We start from the raw sequence: 27,881 nt of genomic DNA on the forward strand, positions 1-27,881 counted from the left end.
GGTAATGTTCTGGGTTGTTTAATTGTCTGTAAGCTTCGTGCTTCTATTTTTCTGCCGACATTGGAATTATTGTGAAAAAGCTGAAGTATCGACACTTGATGTCCACTCAGCCTCCGCAGAAATGTACGGTGAGATGTTCTCTGCAGCAGTGGCACTTTTCTATTCTACACGCCTGCAACAAAATGGCCCCCGGCTCTCTTGCAGTTTACTGTCGAAACCGCTTAACATATCACAAAAGAATTGTTTTGCGCAAGGTGATCTTTTTCACAGTTCTAAATATGAGGGTTACTTCAACAATGTGCTAGCTTAGGCCAACCGGTATATACAGGTCAGACACGAGCAATGTTGTTGTGCATTGCATTTTTGGGAACTCTGGCCTGCAAGCAGCTGTCGCATCACACTGTTCAGTGAATCTAGGTAGTTCATGAAGACTTCTAGGGACGAATCTGCCAGCACATAAGAACATACTACAGTGTAACCTTTGAAGAGCTCTGTTCTCTGAATGCTAACAAAACATCCCAAGTATTTTGGACATCAGGCGCTTCTGGATTTTGTTTTCTGAATTTTGCAATGCAGGAGATTTGCATTATTTCTTTTATCTCACCTAACGCCGGTGATTTGTTTAGGTTTGCAGTGGCAACACGTGTGAACGTTACTTTATTCAGTACGCTACAAAAAACTGTTGTTGCACTACTAACTCGAAATGCACTGTTAATTAGTCACATCTATACATTGCTTTCTCGAGGTGTGCGTGCAGCGAACTTAAATATTTCTGAAATAAAAAGGTAATTCGAACTAAAACCATCAATATGGCGATATACTTGCTTCCTGTCAGACACCACAATTTAATTGCCACAAATCATGACCACTGTTCAGGTTCTGCAATCAGTGTGGGCTGTATCGAAACATCGATGTAGCAAATCTGTTTCCATTGAGCCTAACTATCACAAAAAAGTCGCAGTGCAGCACTTTCTTTTGGCAACCTATGCCGCAGCTAGGAAACAAAAAAGTCAAGCCATTGTATCCCATGAGCATACGATAAGTGAAAACTTGTTTTCCACATGACAAATTTTTCCAACAAGTTCTAAATACCATGAGCCAAATTTGTAACTCTCTTCTAATTAAAAAAACTGTGCACATTTGCGTACATCAAGTGCAGCATGTAGCTTGAAATAAACATGATCGAAGCAATTCACTGTTCGATTCTCTTGAATACCGAAAGTGAGTGGCAGGCACCTAACAAAAACTAATGAAGATATAGACATGCACTTCGTACTTTTTTGCATTTTGAATGAATGTTTAATGTTTTATGGGGCAAGGGCCAAGTATGGCAAAAGAGCGCCATGTCAGTGTTAATGAGTTTGCAGTGAAATCATGAGTTTTATGAAGTTGGTGTGACGTGGCTGTAGAGGGGCCTTAAACATGGTCGCGCTAAAGTGCGTAAAATCTGTATAATAAAAGAATGGCGATGACTTATGGCGTGTACTATGAACAATAAGACGCATTTAAAAAGAATGATATGATGTCTAAAGATATATCAGGTTATATAAGATATGCTAAAGCACTACTGCCTCCTTAGGGCCCTTGAACACAAGGGCCTGGAGGCATGTGCTATTCAAAACAATTATCGCAGCGGCATCCTCTGGAGCGAGGATGCTCTACGAATTTAATGGGCTTATTACGTGTAGAACTACATCCTTTAAGAAGTCGAGGACTGCCTTGGTGTTAAAAAGCGGTTCCTTACCAAGAAAGATAGCCGGGTGTAGAGGGATGTAATAACGGTATGCAAGCGGAATATGTTTCTTTCTTTCAGGTTCGGCTTTCCGACACTCCAAGAGGACATGGAGGACGGTCAGCCTCTCAACGCATCTACCACACGTTGGATGTTCACTTCCAGTAAGTAGAAAATGATGGGTGCCAAATGTGTGTCCTATTCTGAGGCGACAGAATAGGACATCTGTACGCCGAGATTTTGTTTGGGAGGGCCAAAAACCTAACTGTGGCTTTATAACGTGCAGTTTATTATTTATTTCTGCGTCCCACATGCGTTGACAGTGGTTTCGCAGTTTCTTTCGTATGTAAGGTTTCAGATCTGTGAGAGGCACCAAAGCAGTATTATTAACAGCAGGGAGTGCAATTGACGTAGCCATCTGGTCTGCCAAAACGTTACCTTCGATTCCCCTGTGGCCGGGTACCCAGCATATGATGATTTGCTGGTTAGATAGATAAGCTTTGCACAGGTCGGAATAGACCTCAGTAAGTACAGTGTTTTTATGTTTGTATGGTGACATTAAGGCCTCCGCCACACTTAGGGAATCTGTATATATAACAGCTTTTTGGAGTTTTGCTGTTTTATGTGCTTTACAGCCGACCATACAGAGTAGGCCTCCGCCGTAAAGATACATGTTTCTGGATGGAGTATATCAGATTCCGAGAAGGATGGACTGACGGCTGCATAGGACACTCCGGCATGTGACTTAGAAGCGTCTGTGTAGAAGACTGTGCACGAGTGCTTGCACTGAATTTGTAGGAAATGCATTCTTATTTCGACCTCTGGAGCGTGTTTTGTGACTTTTAGAAAGGATAGGTCGCATTCTATCACCTGCCACTCCCAAGGAGGTAAGGGCTGGGTTAGGTGCATTAAGGGAAGCTCGAGGAGTGGGACATGCATTTCATCGCTAAGCTCCTTGACACGCAGCGAGAAAGACTGTCTTATAGACGGACGGTCGCGGAAAAGTGTAGCATACGTCATACCGATAATGGTATTAAAACAACGGTGTTCAGGAATGGAATGCACTTCAAGGAAATAAGTAAAGCTGACGTATGATCTCTGTAAGTGGAGCGGCCACTCATTCGATTCGGCATATAGGCTTTCGATCGGGCTTGTTCTGAAAGCACCAGTGGCTAGGGGATACCTAGATGATGGACAGAATCCAGCATCATTAGCGCGCTCGGGGCGGCAGAGTTATACACTACGGCCCCACAATCCAATCGTTACCGTATTAGGCTCTTGTAGAGATTCATTAGACACTTTCTGTCACTACCCCTCGTAGTCTTGGATAGAAGTTTAATTAAATTCATTGTTTTTAGACATTTTTCTTTCAGATATTTGATGTGTGGAATGAAAGTGAGTCTATTGTCAAGTATAATACCTAAGAAATTGTGCTCTTTGTTGATAGGAATTTGTTGTCCACACAGTTCTAAGCAAGGATCCGGTACCAGGCCTCTCTTTCGTATAAAAAGAACACAAGAACTTTTGTGAGGATTGATTTTAAATCCGTTTTTCTCTGCCCATTTTGATACTTTGTTCAAACCATGCTGTACCTGTCTCTCGCACACTGCGAGGTTACAGGATTTAAAAGCTATTTGAATGTCGTCCGCATAGAGAGAGTAAAAAATGGCCGGTGGTAATGAAGCACGAAGCGTGTGCATCTTCACTACAAAGAGCGTGCAGCTAAGCACGCCTCCCTGGGGTACACCCGTTTCTTGTGTAAGAGGACGTGACAGTACATTGCCGACTTTTACACGGAATGTGCGATTGGATAAATAGCTTTCTATGAGGTTTAGCATATTACCATGAATGCCCATTTCTGCCAAGTCTCTCAAGATTCCGTAGCGCCACGTTGTGTCGTATGTTTTCCCCATACCGAGGAATATGGATAGAAAAAACTGTTTGTGTACAAATGCGTCACGGATGTTTCCTTCGATGCGTACAAGATGGTCAGTTGTGGAGCGCCCTTCTCTGAAACCACACTGATAGGGATCAATCATGTTGTTCAGTTCAAGGTAATGTACGAGTCTGCGATTAATCATTTTTTTCGAATACCTTACAAAGGCAACTTGTGAGGGCTATCGGGCGGTAACTTGACACTGAGGAAGGGTCGTTGCCTTGTTTGAAAACAGGGACCACAATGTTAGTTAGTTAGTTTGGGTTTAGTGGCACAAGGGCAACTAAGGCCATGCTGCGCCAGTCACAAGACAAAATAAAGAGAACCGTTAGGGCAGGTAAACCTGCATTACATTATAGTTGGTGTAAATAACCAGTTTTTTCTAAAAACTCAAAGAGGTTAGGAAATGGCACTAGGGGGTCATCTGCTAGTAATAGGGTAGGGTGTAATGGGATGTGCAATTTATACAGGCTGTGTAAAAACCTCCGTCTCAGTGTATCGATGTGTGGACATGTTATTAAGATGTGCATGACTGTAAGAGCTTCATTACATTTTTCGCAAGTTGGCGGGTTTTCTTTTCGGAGAAGGAAATTGTGCGTCAGATGTGTGTGTCCAATTCGAAGTCGACACAAGATCACCTCGTAGAATCGTTGCCGGTGACTGCATGATTTCCACTCCCCAATGACAGGTTTAATTAGATGGAGCTTGTTGCTTAAACAAGTGTCCCAATCGCGTTGCCATTTTGACATCAAGGCCTTCCGAATCGCATTGACACTGTCTTTATATGGAAGTGCTGTATTTTGAATGTTTTTGTACGCTGCCATTGATGCGCATCTATCCGCCGCTTCGTTACCCAATATTCCAACATGGCTTGGTACCCAGCATAACTTAATTGATCTGCCATATTTGTTTGACGTTAATGCATTCAAAATATCGCCTAACAAGGGTTCACTTTGGGATTTCATGTGTAGAGCCTTCAGTACGCTTAATGAATCTGTGTATATGACAGTGTTTTCAAGTTTGTCAGCAATGATCTTTTGAACTACCGTCCATATCGCATACACTTCGGCTGTGTAGACAGAGGCATGCTGAGGTAATCGAATACATGTTTCCCAATTTTCTGTTACAGCCCCTACACCCACGTGTTTTTCCGTTTTAGAGCCATCAGTATAAAATTCTATGTAGTTTATGTACTTGTCTTGAAGAGAGCGGAAATCTTGTATAATGTGTTGATGTGGTGTGTCTCTTTTTTTTAGATGTGTTAGTGTCCAATCACATAACGCTGTGAAATCACACCACGGGGGTAAACGTTCTGGCTTTCTGGCAACCTGGAGGACTTCCCGAGGGATGTCATAATCCCGACAGTATTCCTCGTATCGCAAGATAAGCGGCCTAATCATGTTTGGTTTATTTGTGTAATGTAAGCGTGAGCTGCACTTTGTGACGATGTTGTAGCATATGTGTTGTGGTGAGGATCGGATTCTGAGTATGTAGGAAAAAGTTAGTAGCGCTCTGCGATGCTGTAAAGGAGGTTCATTACATTCAACATGTAAGCTCTGTATAGGTGATGTTCTGTAAGCACCGCATGCTAGTCGTAGTCCTAAGTTGTGGACTGGATCAAGTCGTCGGACGTAAGATAGTCTGGCTGAACCATATGTAATGCTACCATAGTCTAATATGCTACGCACCAAAGTGCGGTAGATGTGTAGCAGGCATTTACGGTCAGAGCCCCACCGTTTCCGGGAGAGAATTTTTAGAATGTTAAGTGCATTGTTCGCTTTGATTTTAATACTATTGATGTGTGCGAGAAAGTTCAACTTTTTATCAAACAGAACACCCAGAAACTTGTGTTCTTGTTTCACGGGTAGTGCGGCATCCTGTAGTTTAAGGATGGGATCTGGTTGTAGGCCTCTTTTTTGTGTGAAGACAACACTAATCGTTTTTTCACTTGAGAAGCGAAAGCCGTTTTCAGATGCCCACTGCGTTAGTTTGTTTAGTGTAATTTGAATTTGTCGTTCGCAGGTTGCCATGTTCGATGCACGACATGCAATTTGAAGATCATCCACATATAGTGAATGCATTATAGAAGATGGAATTACATTATTGAGCGAGTTCATTTTTACCACAAACAGTGTTGTGCTCAATACGCATCCCTGAGGTACTCCGTTTTCCTGAATAAATACGCTGGACAGCACCGTTCCTAAACGCACCTGGAATGTTCGATCGGACATGAAATCAGCTAGACATTTAAGCATTCTGCCGCGGATCCCTAAATCCGCTAAATCCCTTAAAATACCGAACCTCCATGTTGTGTCGTACGCTTTTTCAAGATCAAAGAAAACTGTGAGACAATATTGCTTTTGTAGAAAGGCCGCACGTATCTCGTGTTCTAACCGAACTAGATGATCTATTGTGGAGCAGCCTTTCTTGTACCCACACTGATGATTATCGAGCAGGTTCTCAGTTTCGAAGACGTATGCCAATCTGATGTTTATAATGGATTCATATGACTTGGCGAGACAGCTTGTGAGTGCTATAGGTCGGTAGCTGGTAGCTGTTGTAGGATGCTTTCCAGCTTTCAAAAAAGGGATTATAATGGCTTTTTTCCACGCATTCGGCATTTTTCCTGTTTCCCAGATTATGTTAAAAAAGCGGAGCAATGTCTTAACTGCTTTTGAAGATAGGTGTGCGAGCATTGTGTAATGTATTCTGTCCGGACCTGGCGCTGTTTTTTTGCCAGTAGTGAGTACTCTGTTGATTTCGGAAAGTGTTAGGGGGGCATTATATGGTTTCTCGGAACTTCCTGCTGTCGGAAGCTTTTGTTTTTCTGCTGATTGTTTGTACTTTTGAAATTCAGTGGAGTAGTTAAGTGAGCTTGATATGTTATGGAAATGCTGCCCTAATATGTCTGCTTGTTCTTTTAAATTCGTCTGTGTACCTGGAGGTGAGAGAATGGGGATTGTATAAGGAGCGTACTCGCTTCTAAATTTACGAAGCTGATCCCACATTCTTTTGGATGTTATTGAGCTATTGATGGTGGATACATATGCTTGCCATGACTGTCTTTCGGCTTGCCTACGCGTGTACCTGGCTTTCGCCTTTGCTTTTTTGAAGTACAGGAGGTTATCTTGTGTTGGGTATCGCCGAAAGATACCCCACGCTTTGTTTTGTGCTTTTTTAGTTTGTGTACATTCATTTGTCCACCAGGGTTTTAGTTTTTTCCTTAAGAAGCCGGAGGATTGCGGGATCGTCTGTTCTGCTGCAGCAAGTATGGAGGCAATAATCTTTTCATTCATTTCGTCTATTGTTTGATGATCTGATATGTCATCAAGACTGGCCTTCTCGCTGAAGAGAGGCCAGTCTGCTAGATGGAGTTTCCAACGAGGTGGTCTTAATGGTACTGTAGGGCAAGGAGATGTGTTTTTAATAATGCCGGGCATATGATCGCTACCATAAGGATTGTTAATAACACTCCATTTAAAATCGATCAACAGAGATGGAGTGCACAGCGCCAGATCAAGACAGCTCATAGCTCCTGTGCTTGGGGAGCAGTAGGTTGGCGCACCAGTGTTTAAAAGGCATATTTCGTTAGTCAGGATAAAATCTTCAAGTGTTTGTCCCCTGGTGTCAGTTGTTTTGCTACCCCATAATATGTTATGAGCGTTAAAATCACCTGCTGTTAAAAAAGGTTTGGGTAGCTGGTTTAAAACTAACTCCAGGTCTCCTACAGTAAAATGTGAATGTGGTGGAATGTACATTGAACAAATGGTAATGGTTTTATGTGCTAAAACCGTGACTGCAACGGCTTCTAAGTGAGTATTAATGGCAACTTCTCTAGCTGCAATGCCACTCTGTAGGACTATAGCTACACCACCCGAAAGCCTGTTCGCCTGAGTACGATCGCGCCGCACAACAGTGAAGCCTTTTAAAATGTTTTTGTGCTTTTCGCCTAAGTTTGTTTCTTGTAAGCACAAGGCCACAGGCGAGAAGTTACTTAACAAGTCTTTGATGTCACCTAAGTTGTGTAAAAGCCCTCTACAATTCCAATGAATAATAAAAGCCATCTTGAAATTGAAAGGTAAAAAATGGCACTACGAAAAACTAAGAGGTAGGGTTATAGGTGACATGGATAAAAAGGCTAATACGAATGAGCGATAACCTTCAGGTTATCGCTTTCTTATTTTGGGTGGTTATTGGGATTTTGTCCCTCTTACCGCGCTCAAGAGAGCGCTTGTCCTTCGGTGTCAATGACACCGGGGTTTTTGCGTCGACCTCCATCGCTCTCTCTGAGGCGCTGGAGGATCGAGAGTTAGGCGCCGAGACACGCGCCTCGGGCCTTGGGGTTCGCTTGATCTTAGGGCCCTGCGGCACTGGTGTCTGCAGGGCCGTCGAAGAGGGTGGAGCAGTACTGACTGCTTCCACCACGGGGGCGGGAGGAGTCACTGCGGCACCACTGCGCGTGGGCTCGGAGGACTCCGGAGGCCTCTGTGACGCTGCCCCCGCCTGCGTCACTTCGGCATAACTTCTTCTCGGAAGATACGAAAGCCGCTTTCGGGCTTCAAAGAACGAAATTTTTTCTTTTACAGTTAGAGCAATGACTTCTTTTTCTTTTTTCCAGCAAGGGCAGGACCGTGAATAAGCTGCGTGATCTCCCTTGCAGTTAACACAATGTGGGGAAGAAGTGCAATTCTCAGATTGGTGTTCGTTGGAGCTGCATTTAGCACAAGTTGTTTGTCCTCGACATGCATGTGAAGCGTGTCCAAACCTTTTGCACTTGAAACATCGTCTGGGGTTTTGAATATATGGTCTTACATTGACTTTAACATAACCTGCATCGAGCGAGGTAGGCATTACGCTTGTTCCGAAGGTGAGTATAACGTGTTTGGTGGGGATTTCTTGGTCGTTTCTGCGGATTACTATTCTCTGTACCTTGGTAACATTTTGTTCCTGGAAACCTTCCAGCAGTTCCTCGTCGCTTAATCCAATAAAATCTGCTTCAGATATTACTCCCCTACTGGTATTGAGTGTTCTGTGGGCTGAAACAGTCACTGTCGCCTCGCCAATACTGGTAAGTTCAGACAGCTTATCTGCTTGATCTTTACTATTCAATTCTAGGAGGAGGTCCCCGCTAGACATTTTGGAGGCTTTGTATGTCTGTCCGATTGTATCTTTTAGGCATTTGGCGACCAGGAATGGAGAAAGCTTTCTAATAGGCGTGTTACTTTCACTGTGGACTACATAGTATTTGGGGAAGGATGGAGCGTTGGTTCGAAAGGAGAATTGAAACGGTACTTCGGTGCGGCATCTTTTGAGACGCCGATCATGGACAACAGAGATTTGAGCTGCCATAAGAAAGTGTGTGTTCGGCAACAGCGCCGACCGCCCACCACGGAGCCCAACGAGGGGACGCGGCAGGGCTTGTGTCCAAGCCTGCACGACGCCAGCCGTACGCCGTCACTATAACCAAATATGGTGTACCCAAGGTAGGATATCCACACAAGGTTAACCCTTGCCGCCGTAGAGAAAGGAAGTAAATGGAAAAGAGAAGAAGACAGGAAAGGTAAAAAAGTGAGAGATAAAGACGAAGGTTTGAGGAGAGAGAGATAGGAAGAGGCGACTACCGATTTCCCCCGGGTGGGTCAGTCCGGGGGTGCCGTCTACGTGAAGCAGAGGCCAAAGAGGTGTGTTGCCTCCGCCGGGGGGCCTTAAAGGTCCGATCACCCAGCATCGGCTCAACCTCCAGGATCCCCCTTTCCCCGGACACGGCTAAGCCGCGCACGACTACACGCGGGAGGGTCCAACCCTCGTGTGCTCGGGTCCGTGGTGTCGCAACACACCAAACGCCTGCTGACGCAGACGCCCCTGCGGGGGGACCACAATGGCTTGTTTCCATGCGGTTGGAAGGTATCCCACAGCCGAAATAGTGCTAAAAAGTGCGAGTAGTGTAACTTGCGTGTCATTGTGTAGGGTTTTGATCATTTCATACATTATTCTGTCAGATCCAGGTGCAGAGCTATTGCATGCGCTTAAGGCAGCTCTAAACTCCGCAATATTAAAAGGACGGTTGTATGGTTGATTTTGAATGAATGAATGTGTAGTTTTTTTTTTGGCGCAAGGGCCAGGTATGGCCAAAGAGCGCCATGCAAGTGTTAGTGATTTCGCAGTGGAGTTATGAATTCTGTGAAGTTGGTGTGACGTGGCTGTAAAGGGACCTAAAATATAGTCACTGTAAAGTGCGTAAAATGTACGTGTAATAAAATTATGGCGATGACTTATGAAGTGTACTATGAACAATAAGACGCATTTAAAAAAACTGAGATGATGTCTAAAAGATATATCAGGCTATATAAGATATCCTAGAGCACTATTGCCTCCTAAGAGCCCTTGAAGCACAAGGGCCTGGAGGCATGTGCCATTCAAAACAATTATCGCAGCGGCATCCTCTGGAGCGAGGATGCTCTACGAATATATTGGGCTTATAACGCACAGAACTACATCCTTTAAGAAGTTGAGAACTGCCTTGGTGTTAAAAAGCGGTTCCTTACCAAGAAACATAGCGGGGTGTAAAGGGATGTTATAACGTGTATGGTTTATTTTGACGACATTTTCTGATGAAAAGCTTACATTCTTCTATTTGTTTGTATTTAAGAAAGGATTGTGAATAATTTGTTGAACTTGACAAGCCCTCAAAATACTCCCCAAGTGAGTCTGCCTCGTCTTGAAGTGTATCGCCCTGTGTGTTTACCAGAGGGAGTGAATATGTTTGCCGCCCTCTAATCCTATTAACCCTGTTCCAGGCTTTGGCCTCATCTCTGAATGAGTTAATACTTGACAAAAACTTGGGCCAACTTTCTCTTTTGGCCTGTCGGCGGATTCGCCTGCCTTGGGACTTTGCTTTTTTAAAGTTCATAACATTCTCTGCAGTAGGAGAAGCGCGTAGCAACCCCTACGGCTTGTTCTGTTTCTTACGGGCGATCCTACATTCGCTGTTGCACCATGGTTCACGTCGTTTGCATGCCAGACCACTCACTTCGGATATGCATTTTGATGCGGCATCTATTATGAATGATGTAAGATACTCCACAGTAGCATCAATTTCTAAAGAAGACATGTCGGCCCATGAGATGTTAGTGAGAGTTCGAAATTTCTCCCAGTCGGCTGTGTCTATCTTCCACCTAGGAGCTTGTGGAGGATATTCGTTTTCTTTAGATGTTTTTATCAGTATAGGGAAGTGGTCGCTCCTGTAAGGATTGTTGATAACTTCCCATTCGAGTTCGGGCAGTACGGACGGGGAAGCTATGGTAAGATCTATTGAAGAAAAGGTTCTGTTTGCTAGGGAGTAATACAAGGGTTCCGTCTTATTCAGCAAGCACAAACCTGAAGAAAAGGAAACTGTTCAACAAGACAACCTCGCGCGTCTGTACGAGAGTCGCCCCACAGGAAGCTGTGCGCATTGAAATTGCCAGGAACAACATAAGGTTCCGGCAATTCGTCTATAAACGACTGAAATTCATGTTTGTTTAATTTGTTGTGTGGGGGTACATAAAGCGAGCAAATGGTGACGAGCTTATTTAAAAGAACAGCTCGAACCGCCACTGCTTCAGGGGGCGTTTGTAGCTGTAAACGCTTGCAGGAAATACTTTTATGAATTAAAATGGCAACACCGCCTGATGATACGACAGCATCATCGCGATCTTTGCGATACTTGACATACGGTCGGAGAAAGTTTGTATGTTGTGGTTTTAGGTGTGTTTCCTGTAGACACAGCACTGGTTCCTAAGAAGACCTCTGATGTTCCATTGAAGTACTTGTCTATCCATATTAGAGGTCAATAGGTGCTGTGTGTACAGAAAGAGAAGTAGTGACTATGAAAATTACAGAGATTAAATTACAGAGCCCTTTCGAGGCCCTGTAACAGGAGTTTTGCCCTTTCTGGAGCGTTCGAGGGAGCCTCGCCGCTCCTTAGGCGCTTGGTGCGCCTTAAGGGTAGGTGTTGTGTCCATTGCCTCTAGTGAGGCTCCCGACACGTGCTCTTGCGAGCGAGAGGTCTTCAGAGGGAGTCCCGCCTTGGAGGGCAAGACCCCTGCGCCCACCAGCCCGGAGGTCGATGGGGCTCCCTGGGGCATTCGGCTTCGCCGGCTGTTGCCAGCGCTGGAAGGGGCCGGGGAGGTTGTGGCAGCCTCGGCTGCGCCCACCCTCGTGGTCGATGGTCCCGTCTGCTCGGTTGGCGGAGTAGCGCTAGCTGCAACCACCGTGGGGGCAGATGGCATAACTGCCGACTCACTGCGTGTGGGTCGGACAGCCGCCGGAGGCCGTTGTGACGCTGCCCCCTGACGCGCCACTTCGGCAAAGCTTTTCTTTGGCAGGTATGCTACCCGCCTACGTGCCTCTTTGAACGATATATTTTCCTTAACTTTGATTGTGACTATTTCTTTTTCTTTTTTCCATGATGGACAGGACCGCGAGTACACGGCGTGTTCCCCATCACAGTTCACGCAGTGTGGAGCAATCTCGCAAATGTCAGATGGGTGTTCTTGGGCACTGCATTTTGCGCAAGTCTGGCGGCCTCGGCAGTTCTGTGAACTGTGGCCAAATCTTTGACACTTAAAGCATCGGAGAGGATTGGGGATGTACGGTCTGACTCGGATCTTTATGTAGCCAGCCTCAATGGTCTCAGGTAGCATACTTGATGCAAAAGTTAGAATTAAGTGCTTTGTCTCAATCTCCATGCCATCGCGCCTGATCTTTATTCTCTTGACATTGGTCACATTTTGATCTCTACAGCCCTCCAGTAGTTCGGCTTCAGCCAGTTTCATGAGATCGGCATCGGAAACGATTCCGCGGGTGGTGTTCATTGTGCGGTGTGGTGTGACCGTCACTGGGAGATTCCCAAAGGATACTAGATTAGAGAATTTCTGGTACTGTGTCTTATCACGCAGTTCTAAGAGGAGGTCGCCACTTGCCAACTTAGAGACTTTATAACCTGGGCCAAAAGCTTCGCTAAGTGTCTTCGCAACAAGAAAAGGTGAGATCATTCTCGCTGCCTTTTCTTTTTTCTCTGAATGTACAACATAAAATCTTGAAAAATTGTCATTATATTGCCCAAAAAACTTGAAGACTTCTTCGGTGCGCCCTCGTTTATGAGGAAGTGTTGGAAAAGAACTTGCCATAGATATGTGTGAAAATTCAGCAGCCCCGCCAGCCACCCAGCATGGAGCCCAACAAGGGGACGCTGCAGGATAGTGAAAAGACGGCCTGCATGCGCCAGCTGTACGACACTACTATAACCAAATCTGTTATAACCAAGGTTGGCTATCCCACACAAGGTTAACCCTTGCCGCCGAGGAGAATGAAGCAAATGGAAGAGAGGAGAAGACAGGAAAGGTCAAAAAGTAAGAGATAAAGACGATGATTCGAGGAGGGAGAGACAGAAAAAGGCAACTACCGAGTTACCCCGGGTGGGTCAGTCCCGGGGGTGCCGTCTATGTGAAGCAGAGGCCAAAGAGGCGTGTTGCCTCCGCCGGAGCGCCTTAAAGGTCCAAACACCCGGCATCGGCTCAACCTCCAGGATCCCCCTTTCCCCAGACACGGCTAAGCCGCGCACTGCTACACGCGTGAGGGGCCAACCCTCGTGTGCTCGGGTACGTGGTGTCGCAACACACCAAACGCCTGCTGACGTAGACGCCCCTGCGGGTTTTTTTTTAAAGAAGGGCATCGCGACACGTTTTGAACGTAGAAAATGCCGCCACGAACATGTGAACCAAATATTACTCCTTTGCATGCTTCAGGAGCCTACGATGTTGCATAAAAGGTCGCTCTTGCCTGTAGCTTTTGCGCCCTTTACCGTTTATTGCAACGCACCTAAGATATCCCCGACAGGCTATAGACACTGCCAAGGGGGCAGTCGTACATGACCATGGGTTCGTACATACACACCCATAAGATATTTGAGCAAACGGGGGAGCCATTTTCAGCACATTCCGCTTGTATTGTCACCGCCCTTTTGTTGCTCTGTGGCACCTTTGTTGAGGCTTAACCTTGAAGGTCTATCACGAGTGCACCACATAAAGAAGAAAAATAAGAATGAAGGAACAGGCAGGACGCTGCTATTGCTACTTCAGCTGCGAGGAAAGTTGGCGTTGTGGTTTAACCGCAACGTAAACATTACACTTCCTATATGTCTGCAATCGGTTCAAAAATTTCTGAGAGAACATACTCATTGAAAGGTATTGTACGCGCTTTTGTGGGTTCTCAGTTTTGAAGAGAATCTATTGTAGGAAAAAATACCTTCATTTCGGCGAGTTGGTTCGTCTTGACAGTTCGCATCAAAAAGCGCATAAGACGAAGAAACACATAGGACAGGACTGCGCGTGTCCTCTCCTATGTGTTGCTTCGTCTTCGTCTTAAGCGCTTTTTTTATGAAACCGGTGTTGTGCGGCAACAGGTTAGCCTGAAAATATAGTCGAGCTAAGAGTGCAGCTATTCAGATGCGTGCCAGCAGTAATGCGCGTTAAAGACATGTATTATCAAAAAACAATGAGAGGCAGCCATAAAGTGCTTCTGTAAACACTCAGCACAAGACAATTGTTCAAGAAACTGTGAAATGAGAGGGGCAACACATTAACTTAAGAAACTGGAACTGGTATGCGACAAATAGCTGGTGAAACATGGGTTGTCCACACTGCAGCAACCACACAGAGATTAACGCCGAGCTCCCTTTCTGCAAACAAAATTGACACCTCCCTCATTAGTTCATCGGTGGACCAGCAATGATTCGTTAATGGGTGCAAGAGCAATTTTATTGCAAGAACTTCAAACAGACTCGGCAACATTTCACATCATAAAGGAAAGGTTGTAGGAAGGGCAAATAGGTGCTGGCACAAATGCTTGCTTTATTTAATACCTGAATCACATTATAAGCACTTGCCTTGTTACACTAGATTTGAAAAGAAGGTTCATTTCAGACGAAAACACAGCTACTGCAATACAGTAAGACTACAGCTCCAGTGTAGCAGCCAACCCATTCTATGCGTTTATTAACTTTTGTTTGACTTTTAATAAGCTATGGTGCCTCATTGGTAACCTTTGCAATGTCACTGCATATGTGTTCGACAGCATTTTGTCTAAACTACTCACCCATTTCAGGGAAATTTATCTTGTAATATGGGCTTACTGCGCTATAAACACACGGACAGTAGAAGTGGACGGGATGCGCGAGTCCGGTCAACTTGTATTGTCCTTGTTTTTATAGCGCAGTAATCCCGTATTACAAGATGAACTTCCGCAAAATGGCCCAACTTGCCGTTCTACAGCGGACGAATTCTGTTACTATGTTTGAAAATGAGCAAAGATTAAGCTTCATAAGCCAATGCACTTAATGTAACGATAGTTCAAATATAACACTTGCACACCTTGAGGCTTTTTTAATGACATGCACTGCAAAATGGTGTATGTTACTAAAAAGTTATACGAAATGCCAGCATGGTGTTCTGGGAAAGGTATGCGTGGGAAATAACTTTTCAAACAGCTGAACTATGTACAGCCTCGTCCACTCTTAGGGTGAACACGGCTCACCGTGGCCGCGCTCCGCAGGGCGCCAGTGCGTCCGGAGCGGCGGCGCATCGAAGCGAAGCGGCGCAGGCGCACACGGACCCAGGGGAGGTGCTTCGCGTCGTCTGCTACAGCGCTGGAACGCGCCGCCTCTTGCTTTGCTGCAAGGTAGTGACTACAGTGACGGGGCCCGGCACTTTTAACACCTGCACTACAGTGACGGGGCCCGGCACTTTAGCATCTGTACTACAGTGACGGGGCCCGGTACTCTAACATACACACTACAGTGACGGGGCCCGGCGCTTTAACCTCTGCCCTGCAGTGACGGGGCCCGTCTCCTTAGCCACAGACGGGACCGGCACATTAACGTCAACACTGTAGCGACGTCAATGGCCGCACTTCTTTCAAACAACATTCTATGCGAACAACTTCGAGCATTTCACGGCAGGCAGTGAACTTTATTAAGGTCCTGAGGAGTGACTCCGAAACCCTCTTATCAGGAAGAGGGCCGCCGCGAGCCGCTCCCACGTTATGACGTGGTTGAGATGACCGTGGTCCCGTAACGAGGGACACCGCCAGAGCATGTGTTCTAAAGTGCAGAATGGATCTCCGCAATCCGGACACGAGCCCCGCACGGACGCGGCGATAGGTTGCCCCTGTGATCCACCACGGCCGCCCCGAACCGGTCGGACGAACCGTATTGGGCGACGTCGACAAACGCGACCGATCGTGGATCGTCGGCGACGGGTCCGAGAAGTGCGACCGCCCGGGCCCGGCGTCTGCCTACATTGCGTTGCGGGTGCACGTTGCGCGGGAACGGCGAGACCGTGACGGCCTCCCGCGACCACGCGTCGAGCACGCACCACCTTTCCCTGACGGGTTAAAGTCCAGCGCCTCCAGGATCCGCCTCCCCGCAGGCGAGGAAGCGAGCCTGACAACCTGGACTAACTTCTGTGACCAAACAACCTCATCGAAGGTGTTGTGGATCCCCAGCTGCATGAGCTTCTCGGTGCTGGCGCCTATGGGGATGCCGAGCACTTCACGGACCGCGATATTTTATTCCAGTACTGTCCACAACACCACGTGAATTTCACGATCTCAGCAACTTCCGTGCAGTAACGGAATACATTGATTGCACACATACGGATCGAACGACCGCAATGGGTACTTCTCTACGAATGTACAGGCAAGTTGTCGCTCATTCCTGCCTTTGGACGCTACTAAAAATAAACTTCAGCCTATTTAGAGAGGAAAAATTACTGAGTGTAAGTGTGGAAATATAATAATGCTCTTTATTTAGATATGAAAAACATGGATGCAGTACTTTGGACTTCATGGCAGTGAATAACTTTTAATAATGCTCTTTAGAATGATGTGAAAAACATGAATGCAGTAGTGTGACCTCATGACAGTGAATAGCTTTCACTCGGGCATTCTCTTCTGCACTAATCGTGGACAAAAGCTGTTTACTTAGCGTTCTAGTTGTAGCATGGTACTTCGCAATAGGTAATAAATATGCAGTATAGAAAAATACAATCAGAATCACAACAAATATACAGGTGTGCACTGCATAAAATTCTTGTAGAAACATCTAAAAGCATATAACGACTCGTGACACAAAAGGAATAGCTGGCAAAACATAAAACAGACCAGGTTCTAATGAAAAAAAAACATCACAGTAGATGAGGCTTCTACACCCCTGAGCATTGACTGTATAAAACTGTTATCACAGTCATCTAGTAAAAGGCACCCTCTGCATTAGTGAATACTCTTGTATAAAAGTGTGGCGGAGAAAAACAGGCCACTTGTGGTGCTCGCAGAACCGAAAATAGCAGTAGTTCCATGGAGCCCAGCTTGAGAAACCATTCACGATACATATGACAAAAATATGAAAATATACGGTCTGTTAGAAAAGTATCCGACCTTATTTTTTTTCGAAAACCTGATAGACATGAAACAAGCGCGCTTGCATCAGCCGACCTTGAACCTTCGTGTGCATGTGCGAATTTTTTCCCACCTGCCGATAACGTCAGTCGCTGGGACGCAGTGTTTGAGTGAGGTAGTGCGCAGTGCTCTCGGCGTTTTTTTTTATTGCAACGAAAATGGCGGAGCGACCAATTTGATGCAGCGCTACTGCATCAAATTTTGCCAGAAACTGGGTGACGCCCAAGTGGAAACCATTTGGAAGATTCAGACGGCTTTCGGTGACGATGCTATGAGCAGCACACAGATTAAGGAGTGGTACAACTGGTCTAAACGCTGCCGCACATTGGTGGAGAGCGAGCCGCGCTCCGGTCAGCCATCAACATGACCAGGTCATTGCCGAAGTGAACGCTATGGTGATGCGAGACCATCGTGTGAATATCTGAGAAATTGCGGAAGAGGTGGGCATCAGCACTTTTCCTGCACATTCCATTATGACCGAAGAGTTGGCCACGAAGAGAGTTGCGGCGAAATTCGTGCCGTAGCTGCTCACGGTGGAGCAAAAGCAACTTCGTGTTGAAGTCTCACAGGACATGCTGGATTCCACAAACAGTGCCCCCGACGTCATGAACACCGTGATCACTGGTGACGAAATTTGGGTGTACAGGCACGACCCGAAAACCAAATCACAAATGTCACAGTGGAAGCATTCCACATCACCAAGACCAAAGAAGGCCCGCCAAGTGCGCAGCAACGTCAAGTGATGCGACTGATTTCGCTGACTCCTGCGGTGTGGTACACCACGAGTATGCACCACAGGGTCAATGATGATGATGTGTTGTGTTTTGTGGCGCAAGGGCCAGGTTTGGCCAAAGAGCGCCATGACACGTGGTAATTTTGACGATGTACTATGGAAGATGTGACTTGGCTGTAAAGTGGCCTAAAAATATTCGCTGTAGAGTGCGTAAAATCTATGGGCTATAAAATTATGGCGATGGTTACTGACGAGTACTATGAACATTAAAATCCGTCGTAGAAGGATGATGCAAAATATAAAATATATAAGATGGTAAAATTTCTTGGAGCACTGCTGCCTCGCCAGAGCCCTTGAACCACAAGGGCCTAGAGGCATGTGCTATTCAAAATAAGTATCACAGCGCCATCCTCTGAAGAGAGGAGACGCTACGAACATGTGGGGCTAAAAACATGAAACACAACATCTTTCAGATAACTTAGGACCGCGTTGGTGTCAAATAGCGGTTCTGGGCCGAGTAACATTACTGGATGAAGGGGGATCTGCTGCCGGTATGCTATGGGAAAATGTTTCTTTCTTTCATATTCGGCTTTCCGACACTCCATAAGGACGTGGAGGACGGTGAGCCTCCCCCCGCATCTACCGCAGGTTGGAGGCTCGTTTCCGGTGAGTAAAAATTTATGTGTGCCAAATGTGATGATGATGATGATGTGTGTTATTTTGTGGCGCAAGGGCCAGGTTTGGCCAAAGAGCGCCATGACAAGTGGTAGCGTTAACGATGTATTATGAAAGATGTGACTTGGCTGTAAAGTGGCCTAAAAATAGTCGCTGTAAAGTGCGTAAAATCTACGTTCTATAAAATTATGGCGATGACTATGAACATTAAAATCCATCGTAAAAGAATGATGCATTGTTTAAAATATGCGAGATGTTAAATTGGTTACAGCACTACTGCCTCACCCGAGCCCTTGAACCACAAGGGCCTAGAGGCATGTGCTATTCAAAATAACTATCGCAGCGGCATCCTCTGGAGAGAGGAAGCGCTACGAACGTGTGGGGCTAATAACATGCAACACAACATCTTTCAAAAAACCTAGGACGGCGCTGGTGTCGAAGAGTGGTTCTGGACCTAGTAACATAACAGGATGAAGGGGGATGTGGTGGCGGTATGCTAAGAGAAAATGTTTTTTTCTTTCGGATTCGGCTTCCCGACACTCCAGTAGGACGTGGAGGACGGTCAGCCTTTCCCCGCATCTACCACAGGTTGGAGGCTCGTTTCCCGTGAGTAAAAAGTTATGTGTGCCAAAAGTGTGTCCTATTCTTAGACGGCAGAATAGGACATCTGTCCGGCGGGATTTTGTTACAGGAGGCCAGAAACCTAATTGTGGCTTTATTACATGCAGTTTATTATTTATTTCTTCGTCCCACATGCGTTGCCAGTGGTTTCGTAGTTTCCTTCTTAAGAAAGACTTCAGGTCTGTGACAGGGACCGAAGCAGTAGAGTTAACTGCATGCAATGAGATTGATGTGGCCATCTGGTCGGCTAGAACGTTTCCCTCGATGCCCCTATGTCCAGGCACCCAGCATATGATCACATGTTGGTTAGATATATATGATTTGCACAGTGTGGAGTAGAGTTCATTAAATACTGGATTTTTGTGATTACGGAAAGACATCAAGGCCTTCACAACACTGAGGGAGTCCGTATATAAAACTGATTTCGGGAGTTGTGATTTATTTATATGTTTTACGGCCGACAGGAGTGCGTAGGCCTCAGCCGTAAAGATGCTAGTTTCCGGATGCAGTACGTCGGATTCCGAGAAGGATGGACCGACGGCTGCATAGGACACCCCGTCGTGTGACTTCGATGCGTCTGTGTAGAACTCCGTGCAGGAGTATTTGTGGTGGAGTTCCCGGAAATGCATTAGGATTTCAATCTCTGGAGCATGCTTTGTGACTTCCACGAAAGATATATCACATTGTATGAGCTGCCACTCCCAAGGAGGTAGCAGCTTGGCTGGATGCATTAGGCGAAGCTCGAGGAGTGGAACGTGCATTTCTTCACTAAGCTCCCTCACACGCAGCGAGAAAGGCTGTCTTACGGAGGGACGATTGCGAAAGAGTGTAGCATATGTCATGTCATTAATGGTATTAAAACAGGGATGCTGAGGATTTGAGTGGACTTTCAGAAAATATGTATGGCTGATGTATGTTCTCTGCAGATGAAGTGACCACTCATTTGATTCTACATATAAACTTTGTATGGGACTCGTTCTGAAAGCGCCAGTGGCCAGTCGGATTCCTAGATGGTGCACTGGGTCTGGCATCTTTAGTGCGCTCGGGGCGGCAGAGTGATAAATCACGGCACCATAGTCTAGTCGCGATCGAATGAGGCTTTTATATAGATTCATTAAACACTTCCTGTCACTACCCCAAGTAGTCTGGGACAGAAGTTTCATTATGTTCATTGTTTTCAGACATTTTTCTTTAAGATGTTTAATGTGGGGGACGAAAGTGAGTCTGTAGTCAAGTATGACACCTAGAAATTTGTGTTCTTTGTTTACAGGTATCTGTTGTCCACGCAGTTCTATGCAAGGATCTGGGATAAGTCCTCTCTTTCTTGTAAAAAGAACACAAGAGCTTTTGTTAGGATTGATCTTAAACCCATTCTTGTCTGCCCACATTGACACTTTGTTCAGGCCATGCTGTACCTGTCTCTCGCAGACTGTGAGGTTACAGGATTTGAAAGCTATTTGAATGTCGTCCACGTAGACAGAGTAAAAGATGGCGGGTGGTAGTGAAGCACGAAGCGTGTTCATCTTCACGATAAATAGCGTGCAGCTGAGCACGCCTCCTTGGGGTACACCCGTTTCTTGCGTAAAAGGACGTGAGAGTGCATTGCCGACTTTTACCCGGAAGGTACGATTTGACAGATAGCTTTTTATTATATTAAACATATTACCGTGGATGCCCATTTCTGACAGATCTCTTAAGATTCCGTAACGCCACGTTGTGTCATACGCCTTTTCCATATCGAGAAATATCGATAGGAAGAACTGTTTATGTATAAATGCATCCCGGATATTCCCTTCAACACGCACGACATGATCGGTTGTGGAGCGCCCTTCTCGGAAGCCGCACTGATAAGGATCAAGCATTTTGCTCTGTTCAAGGAAATGAATGAGTCGCCGATTTATCAGTTTTTCGAACACGTGTGCCAAATGTGTGTCCTATTCTTAGACGACAGAATAGAACATCTGTCCGGCGTGATTTTGTTACGGAAGGCCAGAATCCTAACTGTGGCTTTATCACGTGGAGCTTATTATTTGTTTCCGCGTCCCATAGGCGTTGCCACTGGTTCCGTAGATTCCTCCGTAAGAAGGGCTTCAGGTCTGTGACAGGAACTGCAGCGGTGTGATTAGCAGAATGTGATGCAACTGACGTGGCCATCTGGTCCGCCACAACGTTACCTTCGATGCCCCTATGACCTGGCACCCAGCATATGATGACATGTTGGTTAGATATATATGATTTGCACACTGCGGAGTAGAGTTCATTAAATACTGGATTTTTGATGATGATGATATGTGGTGTTTATTGGCGCAAGGGCCAAGTGTGGCCAAAGAGCGCCAAGACAGTGGTGATGAGTTTGCAATGTAGTTATGGCATCGATGGGGATAATGTAAAGTGGCTGTATAGGGGCCTTAAGAATAGTCGCTCTAGAGTGCGTAAAATCTATCTGCAATAAGAATATGTCGATGACAATGACGTGTTCTATGTGCAATAAAATCCATCGTGAAAAGAGTCATGCAAAATAGAAAATATATAAGCTGGTAAAATCACTTGGAGCACTGCTGCCTCGCCAGAGCCCTTGACACGCAAGGGACGAGAGGCATGTGCTATACGGAAAAACTATCACAGCGCTATCCTCTATAGAGAGGAGGCGCTGCGAACGTATGGGCTAATTACATGTAATACAACATCTTTCAGGAAACCTAGGACTGCGTTAGTGTCAAAGAGCGGTTCTGCTCCGAGTAACATAACAGGATGGAGGGGGATATGCTGCCGGTATGCTAAGGGAAAATGTTTCTTTCTGTCATGTTCGGCTTCCCGACACTCTAGGAGGACGTGGAGGACGGTCAGCCTTTCCCCGCATCTACCACAGGTTGGAGGCTCGTTTCCCGTGAGCAAAAATTTATGTGTGCCAAAAGTGTGTCCTATTCTTAGCCGGCAGAGTAGGACATCTGTCCGACGTGATTTTGTTGCAGAAGGCCAGAACCCTAATTGTGGCTTTATTACGTGCAGTTTATTATTTGTTTCCATGTCCCACGAGCGTTGCCAGTAGTTCCGCAGTTTTCTGCGCAAGTAGGGCCTCAGATCTGTGACAGGGACTGCTGCGGTAGGATTTACAGAATACGATGCTATTGATGTGGCCATCTGGTCCGCCAGAGCATTGCCTTCGATGCCCCTATGACCCGGCACCCAGCATATGGTGACATGCTGGTTACATATATACGTTTTACATAGGACGGAATAGAGTTCATTGATTACTGGGTTTTTGTGCTTAGAAAATGACATTAGGGCCTTCAGAACACTTAGTGAGTCCGTATATATAACTGATTTCTCGAGTTTTGATTTCTTTATATACTTTACAGCTGACAACAGTGCGTAGGCCTCAGCCGTAAAGATGCTTGTTTCCGGATGCAGTACATCGGATTCCGAGAAGGATGGGCCGACGGCTGCATAGGACACCCCCTCGGGTGACTTCGATGCGTCTGTGTAGAACTCCGTGCAGGAGTGTTTGTATTGGAGTTCCCGGAAATGCATTTGTATTTCAATCTCTGGAGCGTGTTTTGTAACTTGCATGAAAGATATATCGCATTCTATGTGCTGCCACTCCCAAGGAGGTAGCAGCTTGGCTGGCTGCATTAGGCGGGGCTCGAGGAGTGGGACATGCATTTCATCACTAAGCTCCCTCACACGCATCGAAAAAGGCCGTCTTACGGAAGGACGATTATGAAAGAGCGTGGCATATGTCATATCGTTAATGGTATTAAAACATGGGTGTTGAGGATTAGAGTGGACTTTCAGGAAGTATGTTTGGCTGATGTATGTTCTCTGCAGATGTAGTGACCACTCATTTGATTCTGCATATAAACTTTCTATGGGACTTGTTCTGAAAGCTCCAGTGGCCAGTCGAATTCCTAGATGGTGGACCGGATCTAGCATCTTTAGCGCGCTCGGGGCTGCAGAATGATAGATCACGGCACCGTAGTCCAACCGCGATCGGATGAGGCTCTTGTAAAGATTCATTAAACATTTCCTGTCGCTGCCCCATGCTGTGTGGGATAACACTTTAAGTAAGTTCATTGTTCTTAAGCATTTGACCTTGAGGTACTTTATGTGTGGAATGAAAGTTAATTTCGAATCAAGTATGATGCCTAAGAACTTGTGTTCTTTGTTCACAGGAATTCGCTGACCATACATTTCGATACTGGGTTCTGCAATGAGTCCTCTCTTTCTTGTGAAAAGCACACAAGAACTTTTGTTGGGGTTGACTTTAAATCCGTTTTCTTCTGCCCATTTGGACACTTTGTTCAAGCCCTGTTGAACTTGCCTCTCACATACTGTAAGGTTGCAGGATTTGAATCCTATCTGTATGTCGTCTACGTAAACAGAATAAAAAATGGCTGGCGGTAACGAGGCACGAAGGGTGTTCATTTTCATGATGAAGAGCGTGCAGCTAAGTACACCTCCTTGAGGTACACCAGTTTCCTGTATAAAAGGTCGCGACAATACATTGCCGACTTTCACGCGAAATGTACGGTTGGACAAATAGCTTTCTATTAAGACGAGCATATTGCCACGGATGCCAATTCCCCACAAGTCTCTCAATATTCCATAGCGCCACGTAGTGTCGTACGCCTTCTCCATATCGAGGAATACGGATAGGAAATATTGTTTATGTAGAAAGGCGTCGCGAATGTTTCCCTCAATGCGCACAAGGTGATCGGTTGTGGACCGCCCTTCTCTGAAGCCACACTGAAAGGGATCGAGGATATTGTTGAGTTCAAGGTAATGTACAAGTCTGCGGTTAACCATTTTTTCAAAAAGCTTACAAAGACAATTTGTAAGAGCTATCGGACGGTAACTTGCCGCCAAGGAAGGGTCCTTGCCCTGTTTAAGAACAGGGACCACAATCGCTTCTTTCCATGTGGATGGGAGGTTTCCCGCAGCCCAAATAGCGTTGAAAAGCGTGAGTAGTGTAAGTTTGGTGTCAGCGTGTAAGTTTCTGATCATTTCGTACATGACCCTATCAGGTCCCGGCGCAGAGCCCCTGCATGTGGTCAAGGCAGCTCTCAACTCAGCAATATTGAAAGGCCGGTTATAAGGTTCATTCTGCCTGGATTTTCGTATTATGGGCTTACATTCTTCTATTTGTTTGTATTTCAAAAATGATTGCGAATAATGGTTTGAACTCGACACGCTCTCGAAGTGTTCCCCAAGTGAATCTGCCTGATCTTTTATTGTTTCACCTTGTGTGTTTACCAAAGGAAGTGAATATGTTTGGCGCCCTTTTATCCTATTAAACCGGTTCCAGACTTTGGCCTCATCTGTATACGAGTTGATACCGGATAAAAACGTCTGCCAACTCTCCCTTCTAGCCTGTCGGCGTGTTCGCCTGCCTTGCGATTTCACTTTCTTAAAGTTAAACAGATTCTCCGCAGTGGGAGAGGCGCGTAGCAATCCCCACGCTTTGTTCTGTTTCTTACGAGCGATCCTACAGTCCTCGTTCCACCACGGGACACGCCGTTTGCATGCCCAGCCATTTCCTTGTAATATACATTTAGTTGCGGCATCTATTAAAAAGGCTGTAAAGTATTCCACGGCAGCATCAATTCCTAACGAGGACATCTCATCCCATGAAATATTACTGAGAGTTCGGAATTTCTCCCAGTCAGCTGTATCAATCTTCCACTTGGGAGCCTGTGGTGGATATTCGTTTTCTTTAGGTGTTCTTAATAGTATGGGGAAGTGGTCGCTTCCGTAAGGATTGTTTATAACTTCCCATGCGAGTTCAGGAAAAATAGAAGGAGAAACTATGCTGAGATCAATTGAAGAAAAGGTTTTGTTGGCAAGACAGTAATATGTGGGTGCCTTCTTATTAAGCAGACACGCACCGGAAGACAAAAGGAGCTGTTCAACGAGACGCCCTCGCGCATCGATACGAGAGTCGCCCCATAGGGAGTTGTGCGCATTGAAATCGCCAAGAACAACATAAGGTTCTGGCAATTGATCTATAAAGGATTGGAATTCATGTTTCGTTAATTTGTAATGTGGGGGTATATAAAGAGAGCTAATGGTGATGAGTTTGTTTAGGAGAACAGCTCGAACCGCCACTGCTTCGAGAGGCGTTCGTAGCTGTAAAAGTTGACACGCAATGCTCTTATGGATAACAATGGCGACACCGCCCGATGATGCGACAGCATCATCGCGATCTTTGCGAAAAGTTATGTACTGTCGGAGAAAATTTGTGTGTTTAGATTTTAAATGTGTTTCCTGTAAACACAACACTTTTGGATTGTGTTGGTGGATCAGTTCTTGTACATCATCAAGGTTTCTAAGGAGACCTCTGACGTTCCATTGTATGATTTGTGTATCCATATTTAATGTAAATTAGTGCTGTGTGTACGGAAACGGAAAGATGCCTTAGATTACAGAGCCCTTTCGAGGCCCTGTAATTGGTGTTTTGTTCTTTTTGAAGCGTTCGAGTGATTCTCGACGCTCCTTAGGCGCCTGGTGCGCCTTGAGGATAGGTGTGGTGTCCATTGCCTCTTGTGAGGCGCCGGACACGTGCTCTTGAGAGCGGGAAGTTTTCAGAGGGAGTCCCGCCTTGGAGGGCAAGACCCCTGCGCCCACCAGCCCGGAGGTCGATGGGGCTCCCAGAGGGATTTGGCTGCGCTGGCCGTTGCCAGCGCTGGAAGGGGCCTCGGAGGCTGGGGCAGCCTCGGCTGCACCCACCTTCGGGGTGGATGGTCCCTTCTCCTCGGTTGACGGAGCAGCGCTAGCTGCAACCGCCGCGGGGGCAGATGGCGTGACTGCCGACTCACTGCTTGTGGGTCGGACAGCCGCCGGAGGCCGTTGTGACGCTGCCCCCTGACGCGCCACTTCGGCAAAGCTGGCCTAAGGAAGGTATGCAACCCGCCTGCGTGCCTCTTTGAATGATATGTTTTCTTTTACTTTGATAGTGACTATTTCTTTTTCTTTTTTCCAAGACGGGCATGACCGCGAGTATGCGGCATGCTCGCCATCACAGTTCACGCAGTGTGGAGCGTTTTCGCACGTTTCAGAGGCATGGTCACGGGAACTACATTTTGCACATGTCTGGCGGCCTCGGCAGTTCTGTGAGCTGTGGCCGAATCGCTGGCACTTAAAGCATCGTAGGGGATTCGGAATGTACGGTCTCACTCGGATTTTCACATAGCCTGTCTCGATAGTGTCTGGTAGGTTGCTTGAGCCAAATGTAAGTATTAGGTGCATGGTATTGATTTCTTTTCCGTCACGTCTTATTTTAATTCTCTTAACATTGATCACGTTCTGATCATTCCAACCATCTAGAAGTTCAGCTTCAGACAATTCAAGCAGATCAGCATCCGATACAACGCCACGGGTAGTATTCATGGTACGGTGTGGGGTCACTGTGACTGGAACACCCCCAAAAGATACAAGTTTGGACAGTTTTTCAAATTGTTTCTGATCGCGGAGCTCTAGGAGAAGATCACCGCTAGCCATTTTCGATGCTTTGTATCCGGGACCAAAAACTTCTGTCAGAGATTTCGAGACAATGAAAGGTGAGATCATTCTTACAGTCTTCTCAGGCTTATCGGAGTGGATGACATGAAAGCGGGGAAAGTTCTGTGTACGATTGCCAAAAAACTTAAAGACATCTTCGGTGCGCCCTCGCTTCTGAGGGCGATCAGGAAGTTTGGGGAAACCAGTTTCCATGAAGATATATAAAAATTCGGCAACAGCGCCGACCGCCCACCACGGAGCCCAACGCGGGGACGCGGCAGAGCTTGCATACAAGTCTGCACGACGCCAGTCGTACGCCGCCACTATAACCAAATATGGTGTACCCAAGGTTGGATAGCCACACAGGGTTAACCCTTGCCACCAAGAAGAAGGAAGTAAATAGAAGAGAGAAGGAGACAGGAAAGGTGGAAAGTAAGGGAAAGACGAAGGTTGTAGGAAGAGAGAGACAGGAAAAGGCGACTGCCGATTTCCCCCGGGTGGGTCAGTCCGGGGGTGCCGTCTACGTGAAGCAGAGGCCAAAGAGGTGTGTTGCCTCCGCCGGGGGGCCTTAAAGGTCCGAACACCCGGCATCGGCTCAACCTCCAGGATCCCCCTTTCCCCGGACACGGCTAAGCCGCGCACGGCTACACGCGGGAGGGTCCAACCCTCGTGTGCTCGGGTACGTGGTGGCGCAACACACCAAACGCCTGCTTACGCAAAATACTGGATTTTTGTGATTACAGAAAGACATCAAGGCCTTCACAACACTGAGGGAGTCCGTATATATAACTGATTTCGGGAGTTGTGATTTATTTATATGTTTTACGGCCGACAGCAGTGCGTAGGCCTCAGCCGTAAAGATGCTAGTTTCCGGATGCAGTACGTCGGATTCCGAGAAGGATGGACCGACGGCTGCATAGGACACCCCGTCGTGTGACTTTGATGCGTCTGTGTAGAACTCCGCGCAGGAGTATTTGTGCTGGAGTTCCCGGAAATGCATCAGGATTTCAATCTCTTAAGCATGCTTTGTGACTTCCACGAAAGATATATCACATTGTATGAGCTGCCACTCCCAAGGAGGTAGCAGCTTGGCTGGATGCATTAGGCGAAGCTCGAGGAGTGGAACGTGCATTTCTTCACTAAGCTCCCTCACACGCAGCGATAAAGGCTGTCTTACGGAGGGACGATTGCGA

The sequence above is a fragment of the Dermacentor variabilis genome, unplaced genomic scaffold (assembly GCF_050947875.1).
Source record: "Dermacentor variabilis isolate Ectoservices unplaced genomic scaffold, ASM5094787v1 scaffold_17, whole genome shotgun sequence".
NCBI classification, from domain to species: Eukaryota; Metazoa; Arthropoda; class Arachnida; order Ixodida; family Ixodidae; genus Dermacentor; species Dermacentor variabilis.